Consider the following 6000-nt stretch of genomic DNA (forward strand, 5'->3'; position numbering starts at 1 on the left):
GCTAGCAGGTTCCGCGCCCAAAGAGACTGCTCCAAAGCATTTCGCTCACAGACGTGTTCAAACTTGACGAGATACTTCGCCATGTCCTCGCCTACTACGAACGGTGGCAGTTGGTCCCGAATTCTAAAACCGCTGACCTGAATCGTCGGAGAAGCTACGCTAGGCGCCTGCGAACACTGTAGGATTGCCAATTCTAGTCGTTTCATCTCAAGGCGCTCCTGTCTCTCGGCCTCCTCGCGACGTTCGCGCCTTTCAGCTTCTTCACGTTCGCGAGCTTCGCGCCTTTCAGCCTCTTCGCGAGCTTCGCGCCTTTCAGCTTGTTCACGTTCGCGAGCTTCGCGCCTTTCAGCTTCTTCGCGAGCTTCGCGCCTTTCAGCTTCTTCACGTTCGCGGGCTTCGCGCCTTTCAGCTTCTTCGCGAGCTTCGCGCCTTTCAGCTTCTTCACGAGCTTCTCGCCTTTCAGCCTCCTCACGTTCGCGAGCTTCTACTTCTCGCCTTTCAGCCTCCTCACGGCGTGCTTTAATATCCACCCAGGCCTCATCGACTTCCTCAGCCGACACTCCCTCATCCTTCATGATATCAAGGATCGCTTGCTTTCGTTTCGCACGGCCCAAAGTAATGCCGAGTTCCTCACAAATTTCGATGAGTTCCTTCACTTTAAGGTTCTCCATCGTTCACACTAGCCTCTTGCTGTTTGCCCCTGTTAAGAATCTACTTGCCGTACCCACTATAAGCCTACTAGCAAGACGCGCAAGCAATTTTTCACCCTCCCGTGTTTACCACCTCCGCATTAACTTTGGTTTCAAAGCACTTCAACTTGGCTTGAAACGATCAAAGCTCACTTCAATGCTTCACACAGCCCTTTCTCTAAACTACTACAACCTGAGCTAGAGTAGTCTGGTGAACTGAGGGGAAAACATCAGGCACTCACCGCATCGATGTCGCTGACGCCGGCCGATCCCGCAGCTGCCAACCACTGTTGCGAAAGACGGCGACGCCAACACGGTGCCGAAGGCGCCACTGCTTCCGACTCCGCCGGGAAGGTCACCAGCCGTTTGGTAGCGTATGTTTCTCAGCTCGCGACTGCTTCTGCGCAGAGCTGATCAGACGAGCGGACGAGACGACGGTGAGTCAAACAAGGTTTATGTACAGCATATATACAGAGGCGTTACAATTTCGGCACTGGGGCCGACAGAGACGCGAAGAGCCGAGCTCTTCTCTCTAACACATAGTTCAGCCTTTCGCCTAAGACCGCTGATCGCGACACGCCGCAGGGCTTCTTTTATTTGCACCGGGTCCAACCAAAACGTCCAATCAGAAGCGCCGCTGGTCGTCAGAGCAGACTCCTCCAATGAGGTTCGCCGCGCGATGCGTCAGACCACCAGACATGAGGACGCCGGCTCGCTGTCACGTGCGCAACTGACTCAATGCACGTGGGCCAGAGATGCGCCGCGCGTGTTCACGCCGTGGAGTTGCTCGCGCCCGGCGGACTGCGGGCTGGCCTTGACCCAGATTGCCTGTTTCAGAGGCACGGACGTTTGACGAGGACTCGCTGGCATAACAGCACCCCCGCCGCCAGACAATGCACCGGAAAGACGAGCTGCTTCCACGGGGCTCGGATGTCAGGTGCGCTCGTTCGCCCGGTCCCTCCAGGTTCGCCTCCATGGCCATGGGGAGAATACAGCTCCAGACTGTTCCGGGAACACATCCCATTTTGACGACGGATCCCAGCTCCACGGGCTTGTCGCCACAACTTGCTGGCCAACTTCGCTCGTCTCTTCCGACCATCTTCGGTTTCAGCACTTGTCGATGGTTCTGCAACTTGCTAAGAACGGTTCGACAACAGACAACACACGACACAAGCAAGTGCCCTCGGTCACCCAACAGAACACCAGACAAAGTATAGAACAACATATACCTATCTACGTGTCTATCGGAATTTCGTTCCCTCTACATCAAGAGGCACATGTGGGACAAAAGACTCCTAAGGTAAGAACTTGAATTTTTTTCACAATTACAACCCCGCAACGAATTAGAATACCACATAAAGTTGGCCCCTTGAGATCACTCTGAACGAGAGCGCTCAGCCCAGGTCGTGATGAGGTCAAAATTTTGCCGCGAATCGCCAGCGAGAAACCGAAAGGTTGAGAAGTTACTAGCTGGAACGCACTGCTCAATGCACCTGCATTAGCGTTTACCTTTCCCTTTTTTTTTTCTTTAGCGAACGTCAAAGTTGCGCTGTGGAGCAACATGCTCCACCTCAGTAACCGGCCACTTTTAGGCGACGATACCTATGCGGCACCAAGAGCGGCTCACACTTGCGACGTTGCACAGGGGAACAACGATACGGCTTGCTACTGATTGACTCCTCACCGCTTAGCTCGATATCGTGTTCGATCACCCTCATGTTTCCGGGGCGGTCCGAAAACACGTCTTCAAACTCGGAACCAATCTTTCTCAGGTCCTCTTTCTCAGGTCCTCCTTCACTTAAGCTAGGCTCTAGGTTTATCTGCTCCCAAATTACTTTCGATCTCCCTTCGATCACCTCACTAGAACTCAAATTTTCTGCTTCCTCTTCCACTGAAGCCTTCAACAGCTGATTTACGACCGCTTGATGTTGAACATTGGGTTTCATCAAGTTGTAAATTTTGTGCTGCCGCCTTCCTACTTGCACCTCATAATTTGTATCGCAAGGCTTCGATAATACTTTGGCGGGCCCTTCCCAATCAACCTCAAGCTTGTTCCTTTTGGGTGGCTGCAGCCGCATTACCTGATTATCAACTCCAAAAGCGCGCTTCTTCCCCGATTTCTCGTAGTGCTCCTTCGACAGCACTTTTGCCGCGTTTTTCTGGCTTTCCACTCGCGCTTCAATTTGGCTTTCCACTAGCGCTTCAATCGAGAGATCCTCACGCTGCCCTCGAATGAGCGTCTCTCGATCAACTCTCGGCAGCTCGCTCCAACTTTCCGCTACAGGCGAGAGCGTTGCAACCCTCTCGCTCTGACTCAATGGCGCCACGTCGTCTCCCCCAGCGCATACTGCGCCGGCCGCTCCCGCGACGGGCCGCTCGCGTGACTGCTCACATGACTCATGCGGAAAATTTCCTTTCTGGGGTTCCGTCGACCCGCCGACAAGGTCACTTGAGAGTTCACCGCATGGAACCAAGTCAAGCTTCCGCGAAAGCTTTCGCGCTTGCGATCGCGTGGGAGCCCTGCACGCTAAGTTGGGGAAGAACGATTTGCCCTGCTCTTTGAGAAGCTGCTCCGAGTTGTTGGAGAAAAGATAAGAAAAACGACCATACAGCGCGGCAGACACAGCCGCTTCGGTGCAAAGCTTACCGAACGGGCCTTCAATGACAACGGTGGCGATTGGTAAGCGAACACTCTGCTCCTCGGCGACTTGCCTGATCCACGCGCATTCTCCTGTGAAGTCATCCGGAGACACCAATGAAGGATGGACAACGTCCATGGTTGCCGCTGAGTCTCTAAGTGCTCGGCACGTTTTCTCATTGACCCTAATTTCTTGGAGATACGGCTCCAACAACCGCATGTTTTTTTCTGATTCTCGGATCGTTGCGAAGGCAAACTTTTCCTGACAGTTTCTCGCGATGTGCCCTTCCTTTTTACAGTTGTAGCAGATTAGCGGCTTCCGTTTGTTTTCCGGTTCTAATGCCTGTGTGGTAGAAACCTCACTCGATTTCTCCGCTTCTGTTTGCCCTTCCCCTACACTGTCCTTCGTAAGAGACGGGTCCTTCTTGAAATTACGGTGCGGAGCGGGTGTCCGTTGATCAGGTTTCCTTGAAAAGCCCTCTTTCCTTTCATCCTTTTCAACGCGCGCTGCCCTGCTATGCAACTTTCGGCGAGTATAATACTCCTCAGCTAACTCAGCTGCCTTGTTTAACTGTACGTCCCCAAGTCTGTCCTGCAGCCAAAGTTTGACATCCTCCTCGATGCAGCGGTAGAATTGCTCCAATGCAACGCATTCCACCACTTTATCGCGGTCGTCATAAACACCTTCGCCCTTGAGCCATTCAATTAAATCGGCTTTAAGACGAAACGCGAAGTCAACGTGTGACTCATTCCCCTTTTCAGCATACCGGAACCTTTGTCTGAAAGCCTCGGGTGACAACTTATAACGTCTCAAGAGCACTTCCTTAACCTCGTCATAGCTCTCAAACGCTTCCCTCGACAAGCAAGTTATCGCGTCGGACACTTCGCCGGGAAGAAGAGCTAGCAGGTTCCGCGCCCAAAGAGACTGCTCCAAAGCATTTCGCTCACAGACGTGTTCAAACTTGACGAGATACTTCGCCATGTCCTCGCCTACTACGAACGGTGGCAGTTGGTCCCGAATTCTAAAACCGCTGACCTGAATCGTCGGAGAAGCTACGCTAGGCGCCTGCGAACACTGTAGGATTGCCAATTCTAGTCGTTTCATCTCAAGGCGCTCCTGTCTCTCGGCCTCCTCGCGACGTTCGCGCCTTTCAGCTTCTTCACGTTCGCGAGCTTCGCGCCTTTCAGCCTCTTCGCGAGCTTCGCGCCTTTCAGCTTGTTCACGTTCGCGAGCTTCGCGCCTTTCAGCTTCTTCGCGAGCTTCGCGCCTTTCAGCTTCTTCACGTTCGCGGGCTTCGCGCCTTTCAGCTTCTTCGCGAGCTTCGCGCCTTTCAGCTTCTTCACGAGCTTCTCGCCTTTCAGCCTCCTCACGTTCGCGAGCTTCTACTTCTCGCCTTTCAGCCTCCTCACGGCGTGCTTTAATATCCACCCAGGCCTCATCGACTTCCTCAGCCGACACTCCCTCATCCTTCATGATATCAAGGATCGCTTGCTTTCGTTTCGCACGGCCCAAAGTAATGCCGAGTTCCTCACAAATTTCGATGAGTTCCTTCACTTTAAGGTTCTCCATCGTTCACACTAGCCTCTTGCTGTTTGCCCCTGTTAAGAATCTACTTGCCGTACCCACTATAAGCCTACTAGCAAGACGCGCAAGCAATTTTTCACCCTCCCGTGTTTACCACCTCCGCATTAACTTTGGTTTCAAAGCACTTCAACTTGGCTTGAAACGATCAAAGCTCACTTCAATGCTTCACACAGCCCTTTCTCTAAACTACTACAACCTGAGCTAGAGTAGTCTGGTGAACTGAGGGGAAAACATCAGGCACTCACCGCATCGATGTCGCTGACGCCGGCCGATCCCGCAGCTGCCAACCACTGTTGCGAAAGACGGCGACGCCAACACGGTGCCGAAGGCGCCACTGCTTCCGACTCCGCCGGGAAGGTCACCAGCCGTTTGGTAGCGTATGTTTCTCAGCTCGCGACTGCTTCTGCGCAGAGCTGATCAGACGAGCGGACGAGACGACGGTGAGTCAAACAAGGTTTATGTACAGCATATATACAGAGGCGTTACAATTTCGGCACTGGGGCCGACAGAGACGCGAAGAGCCGAGCTCTTCTCTCTAACACATAGTTCAGCCTTTCGCCTAAGACCGCTGATCGCGACACGCCGCAGGGCTTCTTTTATTTGCACCGGGTCCAACCAAAACGTCCAATCAGAAGCGCCGCTGGTCGTCAGAGCAGACTCCTCCAATGAGGTTCGCCGCGCGATGCGTCAGACCACCAGACATGAGGACGCCGGCTCGCTGTCACGTGCGCAACTGACTCAATGCACGTGGGCCAGAGATGCGCCGCGCGTGTTCACGCCGTGGAGTTGCTCGCGCCCGGCGGACTGCGGGCTGGCCTTGACCCAGATTGCCTGTTTCAGAGGCACGGACGTTTGACGAGGACTCGCTGGCATAACAAGCCCAAACACGCGCAGCTAAAACGTTTCGCGTCGTGGTATATTTCACACTGAACGGTGACGCTGTGGAATAAACAGCACAGTATATAATTGCTAAAGCACACCCTTATACGTCTCACTCGCTGGCCGCTGTTATGGCGCCATCTTCCATCGTTTTCACCGGCTTAACTGACAAAGGGGGCAGTGCTCATCCCTTCAGTATTCGTGGCAGA

Source organism: Rhipicephalus microplus, chromosome 5 (genome assembly GCF_043290135.1).
Source record: "Rhipicephalus microplus isolate Deutch F79 chromosome 5, USDA_Rmic, whole genome shotgun sequence".
Lineage (NCBI taxonomy): Eukaryota > Metazoa > Arthropoda > Arachnida > Ixodida > Ixodidae > Rhipicephalus > Rhipicephalus microplus.